Here is a 19715-nt window from a genome sequence, read left to right on the forward strand (position 1 = left end):
AGCGCACTGGGCGGGTGTCTGAGGTATCTGCTGCCTTCAGAAAATGAGAACTCTGCCCTCCACACTCATTTCAACCAGGAAGACAGGACTGCCTCTACCAAATAAAATAGCTTTGCCATTGAAATACAGACTTGGAAAAAAAACAGGTAGGAAACCTTAAAAGTTTGGTGTGTTAATTACTGCTTTTAATCTCAGTAAGAGAAATAAAATTAGTGAAGGAAGAGAGGGTGTCCTCTGGGCCAAGATTTCTAGATCTCAGCACTATTGACGTGGAGGATCGTTCTTTGAGGGGCTCTTCTCTGCACTGCAGGATGGTAACAGCTTTCAGGCCTCTGCCCCACCCAGATGTGAGTAACAGCTCCCCTAAATTGCATCAATCAAAACTGTCTCCAGAGTTTCTAAATGTGCCTTGGGGGCAAAATTGCCCCAGGTTGAGAGCCATTGCTCTGCATCCTGAGAGGACAACTAGGGGCAATGGAAGGAATAGAGAGCCTGACTGACGGGCTAAATCTGAGCAAATCTGCCTTTTCCTCCTCCTGAGCAATGTGGACTCATTTACACACGGAACTGAAGAGAAGTGCTGGTTCCTCCTTGGTGGTCTGTGGCAAGCTCCTCCATCTTCCCCTCCCCCCACCAATTAGAAAATATGTTTCTTGAGGGATATATCTATCAAAACAGCAACCCTGCCTCTAAAATCCCTTTGAGCCTTTTCTTATGACCTCTAGGTGCAAAGTCGAAAGTCTCCACATGCTTTGAATAGTTTCAGGATAGCCCAATGTGAGTCCAGAGGTAGGAGTTAAAACCATGGGACTTCCAGTTAGATTTATCCCTTTGTATCCCCCGCCTTTTCATTTCCCAACCCAATTATTCTGGCTGGAGCCACAGGTACCCTATCCCAGCAAGCCACTTGCCAAGGAGCTTTATAATTAGCAGAAATGAGGATCCTGAAGTGGCCATACAGGCATAAAGCCTCTGACAATGACAGAAAAGAGGATAGAGGGGCTGGGTTGAAGAGCACCTGTCGCCACAGCTCCCCCTCTATCCCTCATAGGGAATGAGCCCTCACCTAGCCTGGGATACTTTGGAGCTTAATCTTCTTATGAGTTAAATTGAAAGGAATACCTTAGAGTGTTAAACATTTTTTAAATACATACATACATTCATACTAGTTTTAACAAAAAGATTCACAGCAGATGGAATGCCGAATGTGGTTGTAATCAGGGCAGTACTGGGGTAGACCAGTTGTCCTCCCAGGATCCCACGGAATGGGGGTCACTTCCAGAGGAAGGACTTTTGGCTTCTGAAATACCCTTCTTTTAGAGGGGAATTTTCTAGAGAAAATTTGTTAGGCTCTTTTTCTTTGCTTTCATTAATTAGCCACCTCCTCTCTCCACGCTGCATTTCCTTATGTTGCTGCTTCCCTCTGGCTCTTGTCTTGTCAGGTATCTGCAAATAATGAGACTAATGTGTCCTGATTACTGAGAAAGGGAACCTTTTCACAGATGCCAACCAGTAGCTCATAAACCCTTTTCATTACGGCCCGTTAATGGGGCCCAGGGATCAGCTTAGAGCTTGTCTCAAGACCATGGTTTTGTGTGGGGTGGGGGGGTGGTTTCCTCCTTGCTGAAAAGTGTCTCACTAATTGCTTTCTTTTTCTGCTGGTAAAATGAACTTCTATGATCATGTTTTTGCATGCTTAGCACATTAAAATTTTTTTCCGTGTGCGGGCAGCATGGAGCTCACTTAGATGTTCAATTAGCTATAATTGTAAGCCAAATTACAGCAGCACCAGGAGAGAGTTATTCCAACAGAGTGATTATTTGGGTTAAATTACCTCCAAAGCTGGCATTTCTCTGGGAAAGATGAAAAAATGAATGCTAGTGGTAGGAGGAAAGGCTAGTGCTGGACAATCCATCTCAAATGAAGCACCTGACTTCTCTCTCTCCCTCTCTTCCTTTCTTTAATTCCCTCCCTCCCTCCCTCCCCCTCTCCCTCCCTCCCTCCCTCCCTCCCTCCCTCCCTCCCTCCCCCCTCCCTCCCTCCCTCCCTCCCTCCCTCCCTCCCTCCCTCCCTCCCTCCCTCCCTCCCTTCCTTCCTTCCTTCCTTCCTTCCTTTCTTCCTTCCTTCCCTCTCTTGAACAATAAGCATTGGTTTTGGAGTCACCCAGACCTTCTACAATAGTTGTGTGACCTTGGACACATTACTTAACCTAACTAAGCTCCAGTTTTTTCTCTGTAAGATGGTAATGATGAAATTTAGCTTATAGAGTTGCTGTAAGGATTGCAAATAATATAAAGTGCTTTGGACAATTTCTGGCACATCATAGCAGACATTGTTGGAAATGTTGTTGTCAGTCATTGTTACTATTACATCACCAGGCAGCCAAAGAGCTGGACATTTTATTTCTCCCGGGGAAATAACCATTAACATGCTTAAAAACCTCACCTTTGCAAATAACAAGCTGCCAATTTATACTTCTGAGGCAATTTGAACCAAGATCTAGCAGCCTTAGGTCTTACTTACATCTGATATAAAATCAAGAGAGAAATCAAATCTATTAAATCAAACATAAGAACCAGAAAGAATTCCCCAGACAAGAGAGATGTTAATTAAAAATAGAAAGAAAATCCTTATTGAGCATCTACTGTGTGGCAGGAACTGTTTTAGATGATTTTAAGTGAATTATTTCACTTAGTTCTCTGAATATCTCTGGAAAGGGAGAATTTTACCTTTTTCCTTCCTTAGTATCCACAGTTTGCTCACCACACAAGAAGGCCTCCATTGTGATGGAGGAGAGGGAATAAAAATAGCCACTGTTCACAATCCAGAATTGGGGTAAAAGCAAACAAACCTGCAATTCTGCAGCCCTGAAGAAAATGTGGGGGTTTCCTTAGGAGAAGTTTCAGGTACCAGAAAAACAAACCTTTTCTGATTGCGATGGCTCCTTATTGTCAAGTATAACCAAGAAAGTAATCATCATCGCTTCCTCTGTTTTAATTATGGACAAGAAGGGGCTGAAATAATCTCAAGGCTCAGAAAACACACATTGTTATTTGCCAGGCAGAAAGACCCAGAAATGATTGACAGAAGCAAGACTCTCACCATGATAAGCAGAAACAAAATAAGTTATGAGGGCAAAGCACAGCAATTAAGGAGGCCAAGCAGCTCCACATTTCCTCTCCTCATTAGCACTCTGGGTAGGGAAACCAGGAGAGATGGTGTAGCCATTACCAGTAGCATTTGAATACCTTATTCCTGCCTAGTCTGTGTTGCTTGCAGTTCCTCAGGCGTGGAGACTGAAGAGCTCTCCCTGATCAATTCCCTTCCATATTTCACAAGCCACAAGGGCAAAGATGAGCCCCTTTGACATTTGCAATCCCTTCACCGGGTATCAGCTAAAGGCTCAGCCGCTGCGATGACAGACTGTGGCCCGAGACTGTCAGCTCATTAGCACTGTATGCAAAACATGATGGAGAAGCCAAGCTCCTCTCCCTCCTCGGACATCCTACCTTTTACGAGGCTAACTAGAAATAAAAAGAGCAGGGGTTGCACATTTCTCCTCAGGCCGGAGATCCCAGGCAGCGCAGCAGCCGACCCAGTGGCGGGGCGCTAATTAAATTAGGCTTCTTGAATTAAAACACTGCCACGGGTGCGAGACCCTGCTGATGAGGACATGTCTCCAAAGCGCTCTCATTTTAGCTTTCTGTTTAATTAGTGAGATAAAAAGGATACCATCTCGAGTATCTGCCTATTAAGCAATGGGCTCATATGCAGAAGAAAGGTATCTTCAACCATCTTTAAAGAAGCTTTGGAAGCTCACTAATTTGACTAGCCTCCATCTCTTCTTTTATTTGAACGAATCAGGAGAGGTTAAGATTCCAGCAAGGCCATAAAATTCAATAAAAATGATTTGAATGTTGGTCTGCCCTTCAGTTTTTTTACCCATAATAATCTATGGTCTGCTTAACATCACTTCAAAAATGAATCCGCAGTGAAGACTATCAAGTTTTTCTTTTCAGGGTACTTTTTTCTTTCCTAAAACTCAAATCAGGCTAAGGAAAAATAAGCAATGTCAAGACTGAGGATAATTTGAGGAGAGCAGAATAAAAATGAGGGGGACAGTAGGTGATGTATGTTTATCCTGTTCCAGGTATGATACTGTAGGAGGCAGAACAGCGCAGAGCGGTTCTTAAACTCCAGTGTGTATCGGAATCCTTGGAGGATTTATTGAAATAAAGATTGCCGGGCCCCAGCCTCAGGGCTTTAGAATCAGAAGCTTTCCAGGTAGGACTCAAGCATTTGCACATCCAGCACATTCCCAGGAGATGCTGATGTTGCTGATTCCGGGACCGCACTTTGAGCCCTGGGATAGTAGTGAAGAGGGTGAGCTTTAGAGTCCAGCTTGGGGAAGGTCTGGTTCTCCCCTCATTGTGTGACCTTCCATCAGCAAGTTACTCAGCCTCTCTGACCCTCAGATTCCCCATCTGTAAAGTGGAGATAATGACTCTAACCTCATAGAGAGGATTAAGTAAAATAACGCGTGAAAGTCACATATCACAGGGCCAAAGTTCCATAGCAAATGCTTGATGTAACATGAGAGAGGAATCAACTAAGAACCAAGGGCTAATCATTTATTTCCCAGATGCTAATGAATGGATTTTGGCTTCAGAAAATTTAAGTTTATAATACAAATAAACCCTAAATTATGATCATGTGGTTGAAGGTATATAGTAAATGTATATATATATATCAGAATAACACAAGCACAACATGGTTAAAATTATAATGAGATTTGCCATGCAGTCAGATTAAATATAAATAATTAATTACAAATATCTCCAAGAAACAGAGCTTCTTGGCCTTACCTATGTCATTGGCCATTGAGTCACTGACCGTCACCATTACCAGCTTCCTGTGGGCACAACCTGACCGTATTTTGCCTCTTGTCAGGCCAGGTCCCCATAGCCCTGAATCTCCCAGATCACTGCCATAGAGCTCTTCTGTGGCCTTAGGAGAGAAATACCCCAAATTCTCTAGGCCTTTGCAGCTCAACCCAGGAGTCAGTAATTATAGACCTATGGAGTAAATCTTTGACCAATAGGAGACCAGAGCCAGGAAAAAAAGTCTCTTCCTCCTGCAACGACCCCAATTTTCCTGAAGCACGGTCACTCTTAGAGCTTCAGAAGACAATTGGTGAGACTGACAATCTGATACCAAACAGCAGCCAGCTCAATACCATACTGCAGGGCTGGGTCTTCCTCTTTTAGTTCCTCATTCCCACTTTCCTCATTCCTGCTGCCGGGGACTGTCCTCATGAAAGAAGTAGCGGCATATGAACTTTTGCTCAGGCCCTGCTTTCTGGTGAGACCAAACTAGGATAGACAGCATGCAAATGATTTGAATTTCGACCACTAGTTCTGTTAGCATAGGTAGCTAGATATTAATAAAGAAAAGGAGCAAAGGGAATTACACATTAAGAAGTCTAATCTACTAGGAATCTACAGCTTTACACTCTCCCCAGGGGATTGCAGCATTGCCCTGCAGAGGGGATTTACATCCCTCCTTCCCTGCTATAGGGAGGAAGGACTGGCTTTTCCATCTCCCCAGGGCACAGCTGATCCATTCACCCAGGCTATGCGGGGAGGAATAAACAATAAAGGGGCAGGTGAGCACATGCCCAGTAGAAGCCAAAATGGCCAGATGGGGTGGTGGGTGCTCCTACTATGAGGTGTGCGCAGTAGGAGCTAAGATGTTGACCACAAAGGCCTGTCTTTCTAGCCAATGAAAAAGATAGGCTTGGATAAGGGACACAGAGCCCCAGAAGATGGGGAATATGGATTGGTTAAGGGAGGGATCTAAGGCAAGCCCAAGAAGGACTGGGAAAGTGATTGGTTAGTTTGAAAAAGGCCTTGTCCTTCCCAAGCCTGAGATAATATAACCCAAGTTTAGCAAAGAGCGCTGGTGCTCGCACTCTCTCTCTCTCTCTCTCTCTCTCCCTCTCTCTCTCGCCCCCCCCACCCCTCGTAGCCCATGCTCTCCCAGTTCACTCCCGAGTCCTCTCTGCCCTAGCAGCCTCCTGGCCAGTAGCTGTATGGTTCCAAGTTCCGGCCTGGGCACAGCACCAGCAGCACAGCTTGGAACAGACTATGCTGGCCTGGTGGGGACAGGCATGGACTAAACTGGACTAAGCTTCAGATGGCACAGAATTTATGGACACTGGCCTTTGTGCTGGGCTTGATGAAACAAGACTGAACATTTTCCATGGCGAGGTAGACAGAGATGAGACACCAGAGCTGAACCCAGTCCTTTGTGTTTGCTCTACCTTAAATAAACCTTACCACTACACCTCCCATACGTGGGTCCCTGAATCCTTTCCTTGCCACCCCATGGAAAAACTTCATTTTCACTGGCAACAGTTCTTCTTTAGTGAGGATTGGTTTGAGGAATGAAGGAATAAGTGATCGTATGCTTAAATGAGAGTAAGCATGATTTAATAAATGAATGAAGGGGTACAGTAGGCTGAGAGGCTAAACTTTGTTTCCTTCAGCCCTTGTTTAGCCTTGTTTCTTTCAGCTCCTTTTGAGTCTCCTGTTGTCTTTATTGTTAAAGATAAACTGAGGCATATTAAAAATTTTAAGTTTTTTTGAGCAAAAATCTGTTCAGGCAGCACCAAAACAGAAGTGGTTAGGAGCACTCTACCTATAGGAACTAAGGGTAAGATTTTTATAGAGAAAATGCAGAAGGAAAGCAAACAAATCATTTGATTGGCTACAGCTTAAGGGGTTACCGTATTTGGGAAAGACTAATTAGTTGTTTGTAATTGGTTGAACTTAGATTTTGATTTCTTAACCTAGAGGCATTGAAAGGCTTAGGCTTCTGTTTGCTTATCTAAGCTACTGAGGTATTAGAACCTCCTGAGTCTAAAGGCCTCCTTGTTTAATTAATTTAACACTGCTTTCACTCTGTTTTGGTCTGATATGTGTGGGATGTAGTACTCAGTACTACTATGCTTGAACATGTTCTTTGTAAGTCCCCCTATTTCAAGCAAAACCGATACTGTTACTAGGGATTTGCTCCCTTTGCTCTAAATTTCTATAAACTGATTATTTTTCTCCTTTTTAATTCTTTTTTGTCATTGTTATTGTTAATCCTCAACCAAAGATAATTTTTTCCACTGACTTTTAAGGAGGGAGGGAGGGAGAGAGGGAGGGAGGGAGGGAGGGAGGGAGGGAGGGAGGGAGGGAGGGAGGGAGGGAGGGAAACATCCATGTGAGAGACACATCAATGGTTGCCTCCTTCCTGTACCCCACTGAGGCTGGGGATGGAACCTGCAACCCAGGTACATACTTTTGGCCTGAAATCAAACCCGCAACCCTTGGGGATGCTCTAACCCCTGAGAACATGGACCAGGGCATCTTTTTTATTCTTGTTATTTCTTTTATCTACTAATCTGCTTACCATTTTCCTCTCTTATTATTAGGTTTCTATTTAGCCTGCTCCTCATTACTGGTATTCCTTCTCCTTCTTAGTTGCAAGTTCAGTGTCTCTCTGCAAGTCAGAAATGACCTTTTATATGCCCTTCAGAGTTCTGTCATTTGCATAAAATGACTGGCTTCCCGGGATGGCCAGGAGGGTACTAACCCCCAAAACAAACTGTCTCTATGGCATTTCCTATTCTTTCCGTTAAAGCATCCCTCCCACCCTTGAAGGTCTAATGAACAAAATGCTCTTTGATTGCTTTTGCTTTTAGCTCCTCGATGCTCATTAAATATGAGCTTCAGGTATTTTTCGGGCCCAGTCCCAAAAGAAGAAACAAGCAATCCCACAAGTTTTGTCAGTAGAGCCCCACCTACCACCTAATAGCCCCTCCTTAGTTACACTTAAATTACCTGCCCATCCTTACCCCACAGTTCTTCAGAAAGACAACAAGGAAACTGAACAAAAACACCAACAAAACACTGCTGGATTGGAAAGGAACCAAGTAGAGGTGAAGAAAGATGAGGGTGAGAATCATTGGAGTAATGGCACAGTGCTGGATCTTTTAGTTTACTGCTCTGCAGAACCCCAAATGTCTAAAAGACTTTTTGGTGTCCACATATTCACCAAAAACATTCCACATTCCATCTCGTGGAATAGTCAATGCATTTTGAGGGCAAGTTCAACTGTTCGAATTTATGCAAAGCAAGCACATTGTTAAAAATTCTAGTAATTAAAATAATTGACTAGCCAAGAAAAGACAGTCTCAGTTAATTGGTCTCCACTGAAGAAACATTAGGCTTTAGGGAAAATGCATGTTTAATATAAGTAATGTTATTAATACAAACAGAAATTCTGCAAAATGCAAAATAGTGGAAACTGTTCAAGTTGCTTGCTGAAGCATAATTAGTTTTTTCCTTTCCCCCACCCTATCCATTAAGCTATTAATTGATTTAAAATATTAATGCAGCTCGAGAATCACAAAGAGGCACCTCCTTATTCGCTTTTTTTTTCTGTCAAATGTCTTAACTACTGTATCAAAATGATTATTCATAATACAAGCATATATTGCAATTAATCAAAGCCTTACTCCAAAAGGAGTGTTTTACAAATGTTTATAAATTTTCTTAGTGTTCTTAGCTTGGTTAAAAAAACACACAGATCTACCATTATCCACTTATAATTTTAAGTGATCTGCCTTAAAAGTCATGTTTCCTCTTATTTTTATAGACTACACAAAGTTCATTTATCCTGTGGTGTTAATTTGTGGTGTTTGTTCATCAGCGTGGCAGTGATAACTAACAACTTAGCACCATGCATTTAAAGGGGACTATTAATTGTGTCTCCAAGGAGAAGATGACTGGTTTTCAGCACCTTCAGACAGCTGCCTGTCACCTGTTGAGTCACTCAGGGATCGCATCACAGAGAACACAGCAGGCAAATGAGTGTTTGCTATCTCTAGTCAGGGTGTTGGCCCACAGCCCTTTGGGCTACAAGGATGAACCGCGACTGTGCCTCAGAGGCCTGTCCCCCCACTCTCTTAAAGGCCCGCTCAGAGACAGGCACGGCATCCTCCCTCATACCCCTTGCCTCTACACCTTACCCAAGTTTCAACTCTACTGTGTTGTTTTAAAGCGTTCATTTTAGATAACGATTAATTCCCAGGAATTGGTGAACAAAGACAGTGCACAAAGAGGTCCTGCGTATTCTTCATCCATTTTCTCCCAAGGGAACATCTTGCATAACTAACTACAGAGCAATATGGAAACCCCCAAATTGACATTGGTCCATTCCCCTATTTATTTATTTATTATGTTTAATCCTCACCTGAGGGTATTTTTTCCGCTGCTTTTCAGAGAGAGCAGAAGGGAAAGAGAGAGGGAGAACTATCAGCGTGAGAGAGACACATCGATTGGTTGCCTCCCGCACATACGCTCCATGACCGGGGCTGGGGATCGAGCCTGCAACTGAGGTTCGTGCCCTCGGCTGCAATCGAACCCGGGACCCTTCAGTCCACGGGCAGATGCTCTAACCACCGAGCCAAACCAGCCAGGGCCCATTGCTCCTTTTAAAGGAGCCTGTCGCTCACTCCTATGTAAAAAGAGGCCCTGAGCCCACCTTATTTTACCAGCCGCAGTGCACAAGTTGTAAGAGAGTGACAGAAGTGAAAAATTAGGTACTCAGAAAACAGAATACTTAAAATTCTTTGCTCCTCCTCTGAAGTTCCATACAACCTAGTTGTTTCCTTGACCCATATGTGAACTTTTCCTTGGAGATGAAATAAGGGAAGAAACATCACTAACAAGAGCATTACAATTTTAAATGCCACTAAAAAGAGCATTACAGTGTTAAGTGCCAGTAACAAGTGCGCTGCGATTTTAAAATCTCTTCACAACCATTTTAAGACAATTGTGTTAAACACCGTCATTTAGGAAGCTTTAGTTGTGGAAAATTTCATTGCTAGTATCTTCATAGTCAAGATAAACCTTACTCTGGGAACTTGAACTTAGAAATATTTGAAAAATTATATTCTCTCACTTTACTATTAAATGATATAATCATTTGGAAGATTGTGTCAAAAATCTGCCTTTTTTCTTGTAAGGACTTGCTACTTTGACAGCCTTCCTACTACAATACAAGTAGGTTCTGCAAAAAACTTAAATTTTTATTTTATTGCTGAATTTTCAAGAAATAAAGAAAATTTTGGGGTTGTTTTGTTTTGTTTTTTGTTTTTCTGAATGAGCTAAAACCATCAACGATCTGGGTAAACACAAGGGAAAAATAAGGTTGCCCTGAGGGCAATGGGATATTAGTAGTAAAATTGGAGATTAAGCCTTGAGCCAATAATGAGGGAAAGATTTATTAAAGATTAGCACATTGATCTGGACCCTGAAAAAATTATTTGGAAATTAAGATTAACTCAATATTCACAAACAAATTAGGAACAAGCCACCATGAATGAAAGTCAGCAGATACAACAAACTGCAGATTCAGACCACCAAGGATACCACATATGAGAAGAATCTATTTCAGAATAGAAAATAACTACATGTAATGTACTTAAATTTAAAAAATGAAATGATACGAAGTAGAAAAACTTAGCAAGTAGCATGAGGCCATCAGAAATGAATAAACAGATTTGGATTAAAGACTAAGACTTCAAGAAATGAAAAATAAAATTGTTGCAAACACAAGCTCAGTGGATGCATTAAACAGAAAAGATGGGTCTGAGAAATTACACGGAACATTTAGGAACAAAAAGTTAGAAAAATGTCAAAGCTTTTTTTGTTCTATAAAATAAGAATTAAATACTTGCCTATCTTCTTCTATTTGCTACGAGAGTCTACTTCATGAGAGCATTGCAAGGTATATCTGATAACCTATACCATTAAGGTATAACCAAGACTACCTCTGTCCCTTTCCATCTCTTTCGCTCAGGCTACGCTTACTTAATTTATTTTTCTCTTCATTGGTTTTCTTCAAACATGCTTGTTTATTACACCCTGGTTTTCCCTGGACATAACTGCTGGGAGGTGACCAGGTGAATATACTCTATTTGTACTTCCCCCACCCCTGAGGATCACCTGAGGCACTTGTTTATTGGGTGTGGATTGGACAAGTGTGGGGCTATTTATCATACTGGTTAGAGATGCTCGGTTTAGAGGAGACCCCTTGACTTGAGTGGCTCAGGGTGTGCAACCATTTTACACTAAGCCTTAGGAGACACGTGGGCCAGAAACTCCCACAAGCACGGCTCTCCTACTGAGCAGCAGCCCTTACCGTGTAATGGCCGTCCAGAGGCTAAATCAGCCACAGATCTACCAACACTCAGCTGCACGGATCATATAGTTTGCAAATGGAGATTAAGATTTGAAAACAATAGAATCTATTGAGTGAGAAACAGTCCCTTCTTGAAGAGGCCTCGATGATGAAGAGATGTTTATAAGCATCTGGTAGACCAATAGGGTAGGAGGCTAATACTGCCTCTCAGCGACAACAATGATCCCAGCATTATTTTTGTTTGTTTTTTGTTAATCCTCACCTGAGGATATTTTTTCCATTGATTTTTTAGAGAGAGTGGAAGGCCCACTGATTTTTTTAGAGAAGGGAAGGAAAGGAGGGGGAGAGAGAAACATGGATGTGATAGGGACACATTGATTGGTTGCCTCCCTCACGCCCTCTGACCGGGCTGGTGATGGAGCCTGCAACCCTTGACTGGGAATCAAACCCGTGACCCTTCCATGCTCAGGCTGATGCTCTAACCACTGAGCACTCCAGCCAGGGCATTACTTTGTCTTTTTATGTCTCAGTTTCATCATCTATAAAATGGAGCTAATAGTGCCTCCCTAACAGCATTGTAAGGCTTAGTGAGTAAAGGAGTAAAAGAATAAAATGAGTAAAATGGTAAAAGCATGATATCTTAAGCTGCATTATACTGATGTAAATTAGGCTTCTGAAATCACATTGCAGTCTACCTTTTAAAATCAGGAGTTATTCAGACTTGAGATCTGTGGTGCAAAACCTTGGCTACATATATTAATCACCTAGGGAGATTTTTTAAAAATTCTAATGCCCAACTCTCACCCCCGGAGGTTTAGAAATTCTCCTCTGGAGAATTCTAATGTGCAGCCAAAGCTGAGAACCAGTGATTTAGATCTGAGTTTGTTAAGCCAGTTTGTATATGCTCAGATAGGTTTATAATTTGTTGAATTCAACTGGAGAGCTCTGTGCTGAGCAGGGAGCCACTAGCATTGCGATTAGTTCAGTGGGGAGACTTTCCGTTCATTCTCAGAGATTTTCTTTTCTTTAAATGACAGAGGTGTGTGTGTGTGTGCGCACACACACTCTCACACGTGCATAAAATAACTAGACTGTGGGATTTCTGCTGTCTCTAACTATAAGCCTCTGCAGTCTCAATGGGGATTCCAAAACAGGCAATGACAAACATCGGGGACATCTATAATCCAGACAGCTGAAAGGTTTCTCTCACTCTGCATTTGAAATCTTGTATTTCAGTTTGTGTAAAGTAAGAGTTGAATTAGCTGTTCTTTAAAAAGAGATAATCAAGCTTTGAGAATGAATTGATTAGAAATTAGGATTCTGTGTCTCTAAAAATAATCTGACTAGGAAGCACCACTGTGAAGTGAAATAAGCTCTTAAGGACTCTGATCCTGTTTTGTCCCTTCCCAATGTGTAACCCATTCCTCAGACCCTCTGGGCCTCTGCTTCCTCAGTCTGCTATCCAAAATGGAACTAGTAGAATCTTTGATCTCTAGTGTCCCTACTGCCTCTAATATTTCATGAAAACATCATCTCTTCAGTCAACAAATTAATATACTCCCTGAAGCCTATCAACAAATCATAATTAGGCTTAAAAAATTTCAGAACAACATATTACTTCAATCTGCATTGTGGTTAATGTAGCCATTCATTTACCAGATACTGAGCACATGCCCTGTGCCAGACACTGTTCTTGGCTCTAGGAATAGAACATGGGCCAAAACAGACCAAGTCTCTTCATGGAGCTGACATGCTATTGAAGAGCAAGTCAGCCTGAGATATATGAAATCTAATCATCAGAACTTGACAGCTCCTTCTCCTGATTCACAACATTTCACATTGGCATTTTAACAGATGTACCGGAGAAGATGGTGAAGGAGGGATTATAAACCTAGCTAAGATTTAATAAGAGTCTTAAAAAGAGAGAAATATTTTAATAAATCATCCACTCTCCCAAAGGATTGAAGAGCAATTACTTCCTTGTGCTAGTGGTTTCCAAACTTTTCTGATTAAGGCATATTTTTGAAAACTAAAATTTTTGTGGCATATTGAGGGGGGGAGGTGGCGGTGAGAATTAGTCTACATAGTTACAGAACTATTATTTTCTTGATTGCTTGTTAGCACAGGTTGGCAAACTCAATTCCTTAAGCCAAATCTGGCCCTCCATTTTCTTTTTTTTTGTAAATGAAGTTTCTTTGGAACACAATTATGCTCATTTGTTCAAGTACTATGCATGGCTGCCTTCACCTTAAAATGGCCAGATTGAGTAGTAAAAACTCTATGTCCCACAAAACCTAAACTACAGACTACCTTGGTCTGTACAGGAAGACTTTGCTGGCCCCTGCTCTTTCCCACTGAGCTTGAGTCCGGGGCTGTGGAATGCCTGTGTACTCACACGCACTCCAGGGCACACTTCCTCCCCCAGAAACAGCTAGACTTTGTGCTAAAGCTCTGCCTCCTTTCTTGCAGCAACACCAAGCTGCATGACCCACTGGTTTACTCTTCTGGCCCATATCACTTTAATACTGTGTAGCCAAATCAAACTTTGCACATGAATCAAAATTGCAGCACCTCACTTGTGTGGCTGTCAGGCCCTGTCACTTGAGGAATGCAGCCCCGAGCTACTCACCACGTCCATTTCAACGGCGCCCTTCAAATAGTGCCGCTCAGGTACTACCGAGAGAGCTCGGAAAAACTGCCAGTGTCCTCTCACACATTTTTTACTGATATCTACGAATGTTCATCTAAGTTTAAATAGGAGTTACAGATGTAATTTCTAGCATGGTATAAAATGGGATGTTTTAAGATAAAATGGTTACACCTTGTCCCTAAATGTGTCCGAAGAAATCAAAATGCTATCCCAATTTGATATCACCTTTATCCATGCGTTGGATGTGGTGAGGTGCCATCCAGATACCCCCTCCACGGTCAATGCCTTCATTCCCCAGCTGCCGGAGTGAGGTCTGCTGCTGGCCCATGTCTGAGTCTCCCCACAGGAAGTGCTTTTGACTGAAAGCAGCTACCTAGTTAAAGGTTATGGTCCCTTCTGGGGAAGCAGCCAACATCAGTGTCTACTGTGGGGACACAGAGACCTGGCCCCGAACCTCAGTCTGTCATCCGAGCTCCATGGGATGGCCTGCAGCCTCTGGGGTAACTACATCAGAGCCCATCTTTCTCTCGACCCATGTCCAATTCCCTCACTCCCCTCAGTATTATTTCTAAGAGAAGGTCCTAATAAACCTTCTGCATCCAAACCGCTGTTCTAGAATGTTTCCCAGGGAACATGACAAAGATATTCATTTTAAAAAATACATGACTAAGCTCTTCTTTTGCATTAGGAAATTTTGCATTATTTTTTCTTAATAAAAACTTACATTTTCATTCCATTTTGCTCACAGATTTTTATCCTATTCTAATGTATTTTGATGCTTGAAAGTCTTTCTTGATTACCTGTCACACTTTTCTGTACCTATATTATATAATTAAAATTTAATTTGATATTTTCTTATGAACATGGGGTTCTAGTGTTAAATTACTGTAGGCTGAGCTATCACTGCACTAATTATTAATATGCATTTGATCAAAACAACATAGACATGTATTATAAATGTTGATAAACATAATACAGAAAAAAATAAAAGTAGAAATGCATCTCTTAAGGTAGTGACTTTGTTTTTAATTAATTTTTCCATCTGTGTTCAAATATCATTCACTGCTAAATGAGAGTGTTTAACATTGGTTATAGTCTACTTTTGGTCTTATTTGTATAGATGCACAAGTACAGTACTTGTGCATATAAGTGAGTAGATGGGAATGGAAGTGGTTTCTTTGTATTATGCTGCAGTTCTCACCTTTGAACTCCTTCTGAGTGATTTATCAAAAGTCACAGACTGATAAAATTCCAAAAATTATTTTAATGGCTTATAGCTGACAATTTAATTAGGTCTTCATGTAGTTTTCTTGAAAACATTGAATTGAAAACCATTTGACTTGCAGAGGGTTTGTCAACCAGTCACGAAGGTCATTCCTTTTCTCAATATTACACCATATTCCAAACCGTTCCTTTGTCACTTGTGACAGGCCAGAGACAACACAGTAAAATTGGAAAATGAATGAAGAGTTGGCATCTATTGTGAAGAGAGGGTGGGGAACTGGCGAGAGGGAAGACCGTGAGTACAGGCCGGTCCTCAGGTCCATTTTATGACAAAAGTGCACATGGAGCAGCCTCGCCGGTGAATTCCCTGAAAACCTTCATCTCCTGTCAGAGGCACATCTTCACCAGCTGGAAGATCTCTGAGGCACATTAGTACCAAGATCCTGAACAAATGCAAGATATCTCCTATAACTTTGTCTTTAACATAACCTTTAATTATAAGTAGATATCTAATAAAGACCAGGACACATTTCACAAAGGAGGCAGAGGGCTAGTTCTTAAATAGATTTTGGCACCAGCTTCTCTGTCCCGCAAGTTTCCTGTTTACCTTATTTTTTCCTAATGAACGTGGAGGTATTGCATCATTCCAAAGTACTGTAAAAATTGCAAAGATTGTTAAACAATCTGAGACTTCCGAAAGGAATTTCGAAAGAAATGTGTGTTCTCAAATATCCAGCATTTTATCTTACAGAGTTCTTTGTTTCCTATTATTTTGAAGAGGATAATTTTCCTGTCATAGGGCATGATATAAGGAAAGAAAAACTTAGAAAAAAAATAATAAAGAAGAAGGGTAAGTTTGAGAGTGACTTGTAAAGAATACTAGCTGTATTTATTTTCTGTTCTCTTGTACCTCTTGCTGCTGGCCATGATGATAGGGAATTTCTTTGAAATGACACAATCAGGTGGTGTAGAAGACTGGAAGGAAATATTACCCAAGGTCACAAGTGGCCTTTCCTGGTTGTCCTGGATGCTGCTGGAAAATTTCATGTACTAGATGAATTTTCTTAAAGCTTTCTTTTCTTTTCTCAATAATTTGCTAAGGGCAATAACTGTGACAAAATTATTAATCTTAGAAGGATTAAGTAATTCAACTATACCTTAAATTTACAACACAAGAGTGCATAAAGCCACAGAAAAGGCTTAATTCAAGAAATTCAAGTAGCCTAATTCTGCCTACCTTTACTTTAGTTGTCCATTTTTTTCTCTGGAATTATTTAAATAGTTTACCATATTCTTTGATTGACAGTTACTGGAAATATAACTTTATTCTTTCTGATACAGGATATATTAATGAGATTTAATCTTTCCCTCCTATACCAACTCACTGTGTCATTTTTGAAAAGTTCCCTGTCACCATGGCCAGCAGCAAGAGGTTCAAGAGAACAGAGAATAAACATAGCTAGAATTCTTTAAAGTCATTCTCAAACTCACTTTTCTTTGTTAATATTTTTTCTTCAACAAGCAAACAAAAATATGTTGAGGTTTACCTGTAGTATCTTAGCATACATATATACCTCTTCCTAGAAGGAAGTGTACGTGATAAAATAGTTTGGAGTACAAAGCCCAGAGACTGACCGTGATTTTAAACAAACCACTTAACTTTATTGAGCTTCTCTTTACTTATCTATGAAATGCTGATAACTTTCCACTGTATGATCCCAAGCATGCAGAAGACATGTATGAATGCAGACAGTGAATAGAAACACACATACTCAAAAATACATTTCAATGAAACTAATTCTCTCTGCTCTGCTCTATGGAGTTTCAACTTTGTAAGGAAAGGACAAAGAAGATTTTAAAAATCTAGTCTTATTTATAAAGAACCATTCACATGTCTCATCTGTATACATATGTTTTATTCATGATTTTGATAACGAAACTAGGAAAAAAACAGTTCAGTAGAACAGATAGATAATTTTACCAACACAGTATTTGCCGAGAAAGAATTCATTTAGTCAAACTATCACGACACTGAATTTCATAGTTAAACCCCCATGCAGATTGTAGAATCATGTTACGGAATGCTTCAACAAAATGTGTTAAATATAAAAATAACCCAGTGCAATTTCCATTTAACACATGGTACATAATTCCTTCTTCAATAGAATTAAAAGTTTACAATCTTTCCCATAAAGTGCTATGTATGCAAAGTGCTCTGTAGCATTGAGGTTGAGATCAAGGAACAAATACTGTAGAGTTCCACAGTAATGTAGCTCAGTAATCAATGAAATTGGATATAATGTAGATGAAATTCACTCAGAAAACAAAGGAGATCTAAGATGTGCCATGAGTGACAGGCACATCCTCAACAGGGGGTGGAGCTGAAAGGCTTCATTCATATACACATCATTACGGTCATAATGAAAATGAGTTTAACGTTGAATCCATCACTTTTATGTTGAGTTCCCTTCCCTAGAGAAAGAAAAACAGAAAGAGCAACAGGAAAAGAAAGAGATGGACACAAGTCAAAGTTCTCAGTGCTTCTACAATCCGTTTTTCAACTGAGACTAATCCTCAATATAATCAGTTGTCCAAGACAGCAGATTTCAGACTTTAGAGTACATCAGAATCACCTGGAGGGCTTGTTAAAACCATCAGTTGCTAGACTCCACCCACAGAGTTTCCAATTTAATAGATATGAGAGCAGGAATTAGTATTTGGGACAGTTCCAAGTGAGGCTGATATCTTGATCACATTTTGAGAACCACTGTAGGCAACCAGCATGGATTATATGGTAATTTAGGGCAGCAGTTCTCCATTTTGACTACACAGTAGAATCAACTGGATTAACAAAACAAAACCAAAACCAATGCCTTCGCCCATCTAAAACTGATTAAATCTGAATCTTTGGGGTGGAACTAGGGGTTGAATCATTCGTGCATTCACGAAAATGTCTGATGAGAGTCTGATGTGAATCCAGCTAGAAAATCACCGCTTTAGGAAATTTTCTTTCACCTCCTCACGTGGAGAAAAGATAGCCAAATGTATGTGCCCTTTGGAGTTCTGGGATATGAACAAAGATGTCTTCGAGGAAATCAAAATCCCCAGCAGGCACGCTGATACACAACTATTTCTAGCAACGTCAGGGAGTAATTCAGAAAGTGACTGTGACTGTTGATTTACAATGCACTCCAAGGTTAGTTCACAGGTTTGAAATAACAGAATTTGGGAAGGTGAGCAGCACGCTAATTTAATCCAAAGTTCTCTTCCATTGAATGACATCAACCAAACAGTCTAGAGTCTAGAATGTTGCTAGGTGTGCTGATGTGCAGTGTTTGCCTGTATAACTATTGTGACTCATTTCACCCAGCTAAATTATTTACTACTATGATTAAAATTTGAGTGGCCCCGCAAATAAGGCCCCCAGGGACAAAATCCCACAAGCATTTACCCGTCTACCTTAGGAAGCAAAACTACAGAAAGACACACAGAAAGCAAAGGGCATTTCGAAATAAGATTTCCACTTTACATTGCCCTTCTGGCATAAATAGAAGGAATCGGTATTTGTGAGTGATTATACATGCCATGGAATCATTTCACTGGACTAGAGCAATCTTTAGTTTTGATTATACATGGAAGGACCTTCAGAATTCATTTTCACAGACTGAGCCATTAAAGCCCCAAGCCACAGATTTTAAAGAAAACTCTCATGTATGAAACTGGGACTAATATTTGATTATAAATAAAAAAAATTTAAACAAATCCCAGATGTCAGGACTGGGCCTTTCAGGCGATCTTTGGTAAAAGTCAAGTATTGGAGCACTATCAACCAGATTTGAACACAGACATCTCAGCTATGTTGAATGTATATCAGCCTCAGAGTCCTTTATTAGGAACCACTGCCCATAAGGAGGGTCCTACAGATCTGCCAGGTATCCTCAAGGTGCATACTGTGCTTCCGACCAGAATGACGGACTGGAAACCAGCTCAGACAAGTACAGTAATTTGTTTTTTTAAGATAAAATCTAAAGTCCTGGCAAAGTGCTTGGGTGAATCTTTCTCCACTCTTTAAGTCTTCCAGAAGACATCTTTAAAATGCACTAAAAAATAATAAAAAAGATAGAATTATGAATATAATCGCTCAGGATATTAGAAACTAGACACTAAAGATATGAGGGCAGTGAAGAAATAGCAGGCAAACAAGGAAATGCTAAAAATAATTTTGATCTTTTGTTACTTTCTTTACTATTTTACATATATACATATTTTATATATTTTATATATCTTTAATAGTTAATATATTTTATATATGTATGACTATTTATATATACATACATACATACAGGGTATCCCCAAAAATGTATAAATACTTTAACAGCTGATAGCTCAATTTTGAAATTAAAATGTATTTTAATAAACACTGCCTTTATAATTATTCGAAGAGTATGTATACATTTTGGGGGGACACCCTATATATATTAAGCCATAAAACTGAAGAAATTAAGGAATAGAGCCCATTTAAAGACAAATAATCACAGCCATTCCTTTAAATACTGAAAGGGAACTGAACTCTGGAACAGTATTT

The 19715-nt window shown here is 40.5% G+C and overlaps 1 protein-coding gene across 1 annotated transcript in view; it reads right to left on the reverse strand.

The window, feature by feature from the left end:
* Positions 1–17024: 17024 nt before the first annotated feature.
* ERICH3 (glutamate rich 3) overlaps positions 17025–19715 on the reverse strand; it is an 82238-nt gene continuing 79547 nt past the window's right edge. Inside the window, exon 15 of the mRNA XM_087820716.1 lies at positions 17025–19230. The gene's annotated coding sequence lies outside the window, so the exon portion shown is untranslated. The remainder of the gene's footprint in view (positions 19231–19715) is intronic.

This window comes from Miniopterus natalensis, chromosome 9 (genome assembly GCF_054644295.1).
Source record: "Miniopterus natalensis isolate mMinNat1 chromosome 9, mMinNat1.hap1, whole genome shotgun sequence".
In the NCBI taxonomy this organism is placed as follows: domain Eukaryota; kingdom Metazoa; phylum Chordata; class Mammalia; order Chiroptera; family Miniopteridae; genus Miniopterus; species Miniopterus natalensis.